Here is an 11,422-nt window from a genome sequence, read left to right as displayed (position 1 = left end):
TGGCTCAGTACGCATCCTTCAAGTTGGTATAAAGTAGGTCAATAGTCCTGTTGTTCCAAGTGAAACAATCCACCGCATGGTGGAAAGTAGGCAGTAAAGAGTCCATGTTGGCGATGATCAACTCAAGGGATTTCAATTAGATTAGATTAGATAGACTTTATTAGTCTCTTTTTTACAATGTTTTCAGATTAAGTGACACATAAATTATTTTAATCAAGCCAGTGTGCAAATATTAAATTATTTTCTGACAATGTGCAAAGTTTCCACTTCCCCCAGGGTTTAAAAAAAACAAACATCTCAGTGTTACCGGTGTCTCTATGGAAGCAGAACTAATGTCCTGAGTCTGGATTTGATGTTCCGTTTCCACAGAGCCACAACATCCAGTGAGTGTCCATTCTGCAGCTGGTTTAAAACCCCGGGTTTAAAATGCGTTAAAAAGGAGTAGGTGGCTGTCGCTATAGTCTGCTTGTCCATGCTGTGGTCGATCGATGTAAGAGGGTTTTGTGGTTTAAAATCTTCCACAGTTAAAATAATGCTTTTTGTGGCTTTGTGTACTGTTAGCGCCCCCGTCAGCCCAGGTAAAGTCCTGTAGCTCATGTCCAACCTTGCTCCATTGATCAGGCTGTTTTAAAAAAAACAGTGCAGAGAGTTAGCAACCACCACAGGCCTTAAAAACATATCGATAAAAAGAAGGTAAATTGTTAAGATTTAAAAGATTAAAATCTTAAAAAACAGAGCTATGTCCAGCCCCAGATCGTTTACACGCTTTAAAATACAGCTGGTCACATCCTTCCACACAAAGCCTGAGGGACTGGTCAAATACTTCTGTACAAACTGAAGTCTAGAAAGTGGCAGTTCTACTGGCCAGGTGGATTATCCAGGTATTTAAAACCGTCATTCTTCCACATGAGGTTTTGGGTTTAAACTGGGGGGGCATTGGATGGATGGATGGATCAAACAAAAATAACACAATTAATAACACAGAAAATTGATGTTTTTGATTTTGAAAAAATCCACCAACAACTGTGTTGTAGTTCACCATGAACCCCAGAGTGACAATGTGGCTCAACACTTTCTGTGTGTGTGAGCATAATTATCTGCTACTGACCTGGCTAGGAGCAACCAGTCATCAAGATAGGTCAAGATCCTCACTCCACTTGCTCGAATTGGCTCCAGTGCCACCTCCAAAAACTTTGTGGAGGTCCTGGCTGCCAAGGAGTAGCCAAACGGAAGTCAAGTGTATTGAAACAGGGGGCGTGGCTGGCTTAGGCATGGAGTAGGTCGCGTTTTCTTTGGCTCCCCACCCTACGTTATTTAAACTACTTAAATTAACTTTTATCCGCACCTATATTCTACAAAACAGTCGACAAGGATTGGAACTATGCCTAAAAGCATGAAAAACAGACAAAAAGTGGAAGAAACTCGCTCTGGTAGCGAAGACGAGTGCCAACCTCCGGAGCTAACGGGTGCTAGCTCACCTAGCTCACCTAGCTCACTGAGCCGAGGATAAACACCAGAAAAGACTGAGGCTCCGGGCTCCTTCTCGCTCTTAATGGACGCTATCAAACGAATGGAATATTCTATGAATGCAAGGTTTGATAGTTTGGAGACTTTGCTTAAAAGTGTTAAATCGGAGGTAGCTGCTAACACTTCCCGCATTGTTAGTCTCGAAGCGGCGCAGGAGGAAAATGGAGGACGTTTGGCTGAGGTGGAGAGAACGTGTACTGCGCTGCTGAAACAGAACAAGGGTGTTGAGCGCTAAACTTTGTGACTTGGAGGGTCGTTCACGGCGACAGAACATCATGATTGTGGGGCTTCCGGAAAATATCGAGAAGGGCAACCCCACTTCATTTCTCACCGATATGTTGGCGAAACTACTGGGAGCGGAGAACTTTCCGGGCGGCGTTAAGGTGGACCGGGCTCACCGCATCGGCGCGCCAGCCGGCGCACAATCCAACAAACCACGCACGATGATCGCCAAAATACACCACGACCCTGTAAAGGAGAGGATCATCCAGACAGCGCGGACCAAGGGCCCACTTAACTACGAGGGAAATCGGATCAGCATCTTCCAATAAAGTTTTACCTTACCTTACCTTACCTTCCAGGACCTCGCTGCTGACGTCGTTAAGGACTGGAAAGAATTTGACAGCGTCAGGCAGAAGCTATGTAAAGCTAGCGCCTGAAGTGGATTTCTCTTTCCTGCTCGTCTCATCTTTACACTTGGAGGTGTCACAAAAGTTTTCAACTCGCCAAAGGATGCTGACAAGTATGTTGACGATCACATGAAAGCTGCTGCAGCTGCTGCAGACTGATCTCAACTTGGTAAAGATGCACATCTTATAGACTTGTTTAAATTGCTGTCCCTAAAATAATTTTTCTGTTATATATATTTTGCTTTGTTTGTCATAGTTAACTGACTAAATCGTTATTTGTCATTAACAAGAATATAGTGTTAATATATTCATTAAAGTCGTGTTGTTTAATTTCCAATGTTAAAAACTGGGTTATTGATTATTTTTCTAGGTTAATTTTAAAGTAAAGTTGAAAAAAGAGGGTTGGGGTTGCCATGTTTATGTTGCTTTTGCTCTATTCTGTTGAATAGCTTTCCTGGTTAGTTTACCAGAGTCATGATGTGGTCCACGGACACACAGTCCCCTTATCATGGGGTTTTCTTTTCTTCTCCTTTTTGTAGGGGTAGAGGGATACGAGGGTTGTTCACTTTTTTTTGTTTTTCTTGTTTTAGTTTTGTTTTTCAGCACTTATTCAAATTTGTGTACATCAAGATCTAACATTTTAAACATTACAGGTTAATTTTAAAGTAAAGTTGAAAAAAGAGGGTGGGGGTTGATATGTTTATGTTGCTTTTGCTCTATTCTGTTGAATAGCTTTCCTGGTTAGTTTACCAGAGTCATGATGTGGTCCACGGACACACAGTCCCCTTATCATGGGGTTTTCTTTTCTTCTCCTTTTTGTAGGGGTAGAGGGATACAAGGGTTGTTCACTTTTTTTTGTTTTTCTTGTTTTAGTTTTGTTTTTCAGCACTTACTCAAATTTGTGTACATCATGATCCAACATTTTAAACATTACATGCAATGGTAGGGGGAACTAACATTGAAAATAACATCAATATATGCTCTTGGAATGTAAGAGGTTTGAATAACCCGGTTAAGAGAGCAAAAGTGTTTTCCCATCTGAAAAGTTTGCATAGTGATGTTATATTCCTGCAGGAGACGCATATTAAACATTCAGATACTTTGAAGTTGCGGTGTGGATGGATAGCACAAACTTATCAGTCAACATTTTCTAGTAAAGCACGTGGTGTGGCAATATTGATTCGAAAAAATGTGCCCTTCAAGCACATATCCACCCAGATTGATCCGAATGGTCGCTTTAGAATTGTGACTGGTATGATGTTGACGCTACATGTCACTTTTTTGAATATCTACGCGCCGAATTTTGATAACCCGAGCTTCTTCCGTGGTATTTTCAACTGTATTCCTGACCTGTCCACAACTACCTTAATTTCAGGGGGTGATTTCAACTGTGTTTTAGATACAATAATGGATAGATCTTCATTGCGTCTAACAAATCCACTTGAATCCACAAATTTTTTAAATAACTTGATGAAGTCATTGAATCTAATTGATATTTGGAGGATCCAACATCCGACTCAGAGAGAGTATTCCTTTTTTTCTCCAGTTCATAAAACCTACACACGGATTGACTATTTTCTCATTGACGGCAAATAAACATCTGCAATCTCCTCATCAAAATATTGCAACATTTTAATTTCTGACCACAGCCTGGTCATTATAAACATTGATTTTGGAAGGAAGAGAGGGTATTATAATTGGCGACTGAATCCAAGATTACTTAATAATGAAGAATTCTCAAATAGATGTTCTGAAGAGATTAAGGAATTTATTAAATTGAACGATAGGGGAGATGTTTCTGATTCGATATTATGGGAAACATTTAAGGTAGTAATCCGAGGTACAGTGATATCTTATGAATCTATGCAGAAAAAGAAAAGAACTGTAAGACTAGTTGAAATTGACAAAGAGATTTCTGAAGCTGAAACACAGTATAGGGAAAATCAATCTGAAACTACACTTAAAAATATTGTTAGGTTGAGGCATGAATATAATACAGTTCTTACCAACCAAGTTAACAGACTTCTTCTCAAGATAAAACATAAACACTTTGAACTCGGGGATAAACCGACATCGTTAACTCGACAACTGAGAGGAATCCAAGCCAGCAGAGCCATACATCAAATTCTGTCTCCAGAAGGAGAGATTTTGACCGACCATCAAAAAATAAATGATTGTTTCAAAAATGTTTACTCAGAATTATACACATCTCATTCTAAAACAACCAAGACCGAAATTAATGGCTTTCTCAGTTCAATTCCATTTTCGCAATTAGATGACAATGCCCAAGAAAAACTAAATGCTGATATATCAGTACAAGAGGTCTTGAATGCCATCAAAGAATTCCCAAATGGGAAGTCAAGTGGACCAGATGGATACTGCATAGAGTTTTATAAAGCATATGCTGAGGAGGTGGCTCCTTTATTGCTTAGGATGTTTAAAGAGTCCATCAGGAATAAAAGACTGCCAGGTTCGTTATATGATGCAAATATTCCGTTGTTGTTAAAAAAAGAGAAACCAGAAACTGACCCATCATCATATAGACCTATAGCTCTTTTAAACTGTGACCTTAAAATATTGACACAAATCTTAGCTACTAGATTAAATGAACACATATCAATGATAATACACCCTGATCAGACTGGTTTTATTCCCCGAAGACATTCTTTTTTTAATGTGCGCAGATTGTTAAATATTGTCTATAATAAATGGAGCAAAGATTCCAATGCTGCCATTCTTGCACTTGATGCACAAAAAGCTTTTGACCAAGTAGAATGAAAATACATGCTATTAACCTTGAAAAAATTTGGCCTTGGTAATAGTTTTGTTTCCTGGGTGGAGCTTTATTTGTCACCAACCGCTACAATTATTACTAACTCTGACCGATCTTCTTCTTTCAACCTTCAGCGTGGAATTCGCCAGGGATGCCCACTTAGCCCTCTACTCTTTGCTTTGTGTATAGAGCCACTTGCAATTGCCATCAGAAACAGCCAAAATATTATTCCTGTACACCTCGGTAAAGTTGACCACCACATCGCTCTGTATGCGGACGACATTATCTTATTTCTGGAGCAAAGTGAAGACTCTATCCCTGTCTTACTTAATATAATTGAAAGAGCTGATAATTTGTCCGGATACACTGTGAGCTGGCAAAAAAGTGAATTAATGCCTTTGGGAAATGGGATAGATCCGCTGTTTTTGAGTCATCTCCCCGTAAAGATAACTGATCAAATAAAGTATCTGGGAACCATAGTTGATAAACAACCCGATTTTTTGTATGATTTAAATGACCTTAAGTTAATCCATCAACTCCAAAGAAACATTGAGTATTGGCGAACACTCCCAATGTCAATGGTCGGTAGAGTAAATGCCATTAAGATGATTACACTGCCCAGATTTTTATATATTTTTCAAAACATTCCAATATTTCTGCCAAAGACCTTTTTCAAAACTTTAGATTCAATCATAATGCCATTTATTTGGGGTTATAAAGCACATCGGATTGGTAAGAAACATATTTGCAAATCAAAAGAATTAGGAGGTTTGGCTCTCCCTTGGTTTCAACATTACTACTGGGCAGCTAATGCTCATGCTCTCATCTATTGGAATAATGCATTCCCTGGGGAACCTAAAGACACAACACCATCTTGGGTTGCCATCGAACAGGATATTAATGGTACCTCTCTCCCAGCACTACTACACACTAAAGAAGGCAAAACGAAAATTGAGAGAAATCTTTTCGTTTTATAGTAAAAAAAACTCTGTGAAGATCTGGAAACAAATAAAAAAAGTATTTAATGCACCAGAAACTTCTAGTTTGGCCCCAATTTGTTATAATCATTTATTCACTCCCTCAAAACTCGATTCGGTTTTCATAGCTTGGATGAAAAAGGGACTTATTTCTGTTGCAGACTTGTATATTGACAATGTTTTTGCATCCTGTGCCCAACTACAGCAGAAATGTTCTCTTCCTACGTCACATTTCTTCCGCTATCTACAAGTAAGGAACTTTGTTAAAAATAGCATCCCAAATTATGAGGTTTACTCCCCCCTTGATCAGCTTGAATCACTCGTATCAACTAAACCTGGAAGCAAGCGATTAGTTTCTCTGTTTGTGAAGTTTTTTGATAACTACGTGGCTCCACCTACTGAGCGTCAGAGGGTCTTGTGGGAAAATGACTTGGGAACAGAATTGACTGAAGAAATGTGGTCTAAATCTCTTAATAAAATCTACACTTGTTCAATAAATTCCAGGCACCAATTGATACAATTCAAGGTCATATACAGACTTCATTACTCCAGAGAAAAACTACACTCCTTTTATCCATCCACATCACCAATATGCGTCAAATGCAAACAATCAGTGGGAACTTTGGCTCACATGTTTTTCTTCTGCTGTAGACTAGCAAAGTTTTGGGAAGAAATATTTCATATTTATTCTGCAGTTTTGGGGAGAAATTTGGCTCCTGACTCCGGGACTGCCATTTTGGGTTGCTCACAACAACTGGAGCGTTTAAACGATTCTGAGACAAAGGCAATTTTGTTTGGAATGGTTTTAGCAAAAAAAATTGTTCTTCAGTGTTGGAACAAAGAAGTACCTCCTAAATTTCATATGTGGCTTATGGAACTTTCAAAGACTCTTTGTATGGAGGCAATCCGCTATGAACGGACAGGGAAAGTTTCGACGGATATGGAAGCCTTTCTTGGACTATATCTCGGCACAAAGAATGGACTCCTGAAATTTTCTATTTTTCTTTTGTGTACAATATGTAAGTGTTTGACTGGATTGCCAAATATTGATTGTAGGTGCTGTTTCTTCTTTCTTTTTTTTCTTTTTTTTTGAGGGGGGTGGGGTGATCAGGTTTCTGTTTTATTTTTAGTTGTTTTCTTGTTTGTATGTTTTGTCTTGTTCTCTGAAAAATCAAAAATCAAATAATACAACAAAAAAAAAAAAGTGTATTGAAACATTCGCTCCTGGGAGGGTGAAAGGCAGGTAAAAGTACGCGTCAGTCAGGTCGATTGATGTCATCCAGTCTTCTGGGCGTGCACATGTCAGCAGTCGTTTGACCATCAACATCCGAAACGGGCGACAGCTATGAACTTGTTAAAATAGGTGAGCTCCAATATGGGTCTCCGGTCTTCTCTGACCCATGGAAGTACCCATTCATGGAGTAGAGACCTCGTCTCTCAAGCAGGATACATTCTCATGTTCCACCATGTCGCTTGTCCAGAGAATCCCTGAAAAACACAGGGGTTTGACGGGCAAACTGGAGCGCATAAACCCTCCTGATTACTTTCCTCTGCCATCTGGAATGAAGAAAACCAGGCGACTGATGAACGTCGGGTTGTCCCTTAGCCCGCCACTGTGACTGTCTCATGGGCTTTATGCGTCCCCCAGTCCCAAAGTCCAGTATGTTTGAAGCCTGAGCAGGTTATACCTGAGGCAACTTCACCTTCCTTGTCTCCATCAGCAAACAGGCAGAACCTCTCCATTACTCTCCCCTTCAACGCCAGTTACAAGGTCTTTAAAGATAATAGAAGTGACGATTTTCGTGTGGATTTAGCACAACATGTCGGAAGATTTGGATGGAAGATGGGAGGCGAAATTGACGGAAATAACTTAGCATCACTCGTGGTATAACATACCCGAAGAAGAAGCTTATTTTTACTGGGGACGTAAACCATCTTAAAACACCATCGATACTCAAGAAGGAATAGTAAATGCAGGAACACATCGACGTTGTTGTCAACGATGAAGGTGATAATATTTTTCCAGATTTTGAAAACGTCCTCAATAACACAGAACAATCTGATAGGAACCTGGCTGAGAGCAAAAGATTGACTTTACGGTTCAGATCGTAAAGAATCCTCGGAGAGGAGTGAAACAAAAACTAGAAAAGACTCTTGATTCAGAAATCCTTGCTTAAAAGAAACAAAGTCTCATCTTGGTGGATAAAAGAACAGATCATATTTGTTTTGCCGAAAGCCTGGCACATCTGTTAGACGCTCCAGTTGTTGTGAGCAACCCAAAATGGCAGTCCCGGAGTCAGGAGCCAAATTTCTCCCCAAAACTGCAGAATAAATATGAAATATTTCTTCCCAAAACTTTGCTAGTCTACAGCAGAAGAAAAACATGTGAGCCAAAGTTCCCACTGATTGTTTGCATTAAAAAGTTAATATGAAGAGTGCGTCAAACAGGGAAAAAATCTCCAAAGCAGAGAGGGCAGACATTTCTGTAACTTTTGCTTCAAAGGTTACGAAAAACCACACTCCCATGTCTTTCACGGTCACTGTTATGTCTGCCAGGATCAGGACCGACTGTGTTAAAGATGCTTTGAACCCTGTTGTATGTACAAATTGTCGAAGAACTCGCACATCCCAGACTTGTTTCAACAAACACAAGGAACAAGGAAGCAAACGTTTTTTTAGCAAACGTGATAGTCAAAAAATGCGAAAAGTGTGGCAGAAGTTGTTACATTTGCATTAAAACGGGAAAGACAGCACATTGATGTGATGTTTTAAAATGACCTAAAAAGACACCCACTTCTGTCACTTCTACTTGAAGTTATATCCCTGAAGGTCAAGTGTCGTATTCCTCTTACAAATCCTGAGAGTCAACTCCCTAATTTCTTATCTTGCACATGAAGCAAACAAACTTATACGTATAAAATGATGTACATGACAAGAACTCTGTATGTAAAGTTTAATGGTTTTCTACCAATAACTTTACTTTAAACAATGTATGTCAAAAACAGATGAGTTTATTTTTTATTTTATTTTATTTTATTTTATTTTTTTTTTTATAGGTATCGTTGCAACCTGTGGTTTTGCTGTCATTAGCCTGTCGCTTATTATTTTGATCATGTCTCCCTCTTTTGAGAAGAATGTTAGTGGATTTTCGGAGGCAATCCACTCTGTCTGGTTGGCCGTTTTTATCATAGGCCCTAGATCTTTGGATCTAAATCCCTCATTTACACATAGGGTAATGTGTGGTTCTGACTCTGTAATATTAAACCATTGTCTGATGAAATAATTATTTTCAACACTCAGGGCTGCCCCTTGTCTTCCAATGATAATGTTGTCTCTTTTTATTTCCACTGTTTTACCCCTAGTCTCCTGATTCCACCTTTCTTCAAAGATTTTGCTACATGACGGATCGTAATACATCGTGCAGTGATAATCTGTCATAGGTTTGGTCGCTTGTGGAATCTGAGCTCTGATATACAGTTCCCAGGTTTTGAGCGTCTCGGCCACCGGCCCCAAGACATCACCCAGCCAGTACACTTTCGCGCAAAGGATTTGTTGAAACATTTGATGGTCCACTCCTCTGTGATCAATGTATACACCTTGAGGCGTGCACCAAATCTTGATTTTTAATTTGCACAGCGCGTCTCTTCCCAATAGGTTTATGGGTGTTTGGTCCGACACCAAAATTGGTATACGGACTTCGTCATGATTTGTTGCAAGTCTCACTGGATTGGTCATTTCGAGGATTTGTGTTGTTCCAGAGACTCCTATTGTTTTTACAAATTTTCCAGACATGGGGAGGTCTGTGGCATCAATTGGTGTAACACATGTGTAGGTTGCTACTGTGTCTAGCCGCATCAGAATTTGTTTGTCTTCAATTTTAACATTAACCATTGGACTCTTGTTTGAACAATCTCTTTTAATGTGCCCCGGTCTTTGGCAGTTATAACATGTCTTTACTGCAGGTTGACTTGGCTGTCTGTACTCCCCTCTTTGTGATGGGCGGTACAGGGCTTGTCTTGTCTGTTGGTTATATGGCCGGTTATATCGGCCACCATAGGGCTGTTGTGGGTAACTTTCAGTCTCTTGTTGGGCATTCGTTTGCAGTTCTGGGGGCAGGGAAGGTGTCGTGGCTTCCACCATGGCATGTTGACATTAGAGGGCTATTTTCAGCACCCTCCTCTGTCTCTTGTTTCCACAACTTGAGTTGCTTAGTGAGATAGGCTGCTGCGTTCTCATCGTCTCTGATGGGGTCCCCCTTTAGTGCTTTGGGGTCAATCTTTGTGGGATATTCATCCCTCAACGCCTTCCATAGCATTGGTCGGTAGGCATGAATTCAGTCCCATCTGACATGGCCTCTACCATCCACTCGTTTCCACTTTGGTATAGAATGTTCTCCATGGCGGGTATTCCAAAGCTTTGTGCCCAGACTGCTTTTACGTCCCCAATGGAAAGCATCTTACCCACAGTTTCTTCTTCAAACTTCTTTATCCACTTTCCTGCTCCTTCATGGATGTCTGGAAGTCGGGTCACCAACCCAGTCAGATCCTGGGTCTGCCAAGGAAGGTAGTGGGCTTTTGATCCCTTAATCAATATTGGATATTGACCAGGGTCGGTATACCTGTCAGGTGGTTTGATATTAGGTCTATATCTTAAATCATAGTTTTTCTCCTTCTGACCTAATCTTACCCTTTTTATTTCTGCCCCAGCTCCACCCATTGTATGCTCGTGTTTTTCATCTATTTCATCTTCTAGCTCCTCGGTGGCTTTCCAATTTAAATCAGTAGGACTCACCACCTGTTTTTTGATTTATCGTTTCATTCCGTTCGGCATAACAATCTAGGTTCCTTAACTTTTTGTTTTTATCTCTTTTCCTTCCTGTGCTACAGTAATTCGGAGCCGGGTTATGTTCTGGGCTCGGCCCCTTTCCCTCCAAAGGTGGGAACTGATCCACAGTTGTCAGTTCCATGTCGACCAGAGATGTGTTGCACTTTTGCTTTGCTCTTGTTCTGTTAGCTTCGACTGTGTTGTCAAACTCAATGTCACCATCAATTTTTAATGTTCCAAACAGTGATGGGTACAGCCCTGCTTTGACTGTTTTAACTTTTCCTATTAATTTATTTTGTAGTTCCACACGTCCTTCTCTTATGTTTTTCCTGTAACAGCAACCTTCATCCTTAAAAAGCTTCATTTTTTCTAATTCTAGCTCGCTCTTTTCATTATGTTTTTTACCTTTTTGTTTTGGTTTGTAATCCATGATTCTTTGATCCATAATTTCACACATGTGTGGATGGAATGTGCCTCCCTTCGGCCAGATTTGGTCCAAATCCTTCGATATTTTTTTTTCCTTTCTCTGAAAGTTTATGAATTACTTTTAACTGTTCAGGGTTTTTCGCACTTACAATATCAACAGGTGTTATATTCATCTTGTGTCAATGTTACTTTTTCCAAATTATCCTTAATTTGTTTAAGTTTGTATTACCTAATTAGTTGTTTATTTTGTTAACGTTGTTTAATTT

Source organism: Callionymus lyra, chromosome 6 (genome assembly GCF_982586985.1).
Source record: "Callionymus lyra chromosome 6, fCalLyr1.hap1.1, whole genome shotgun sequence".
In the NCBI taxonomy this organism is placed as follows: Eukaryota; Metazoa; Chordata; class Actinopteri; order Syngnathiformes; family Callionymidae; genus Callionymus; species Callionymus lyra.
The sequence above is the reverse complement of the archived record's forward strand: the minus strand, read 5'-3'. Positions refer to the sequence as shown.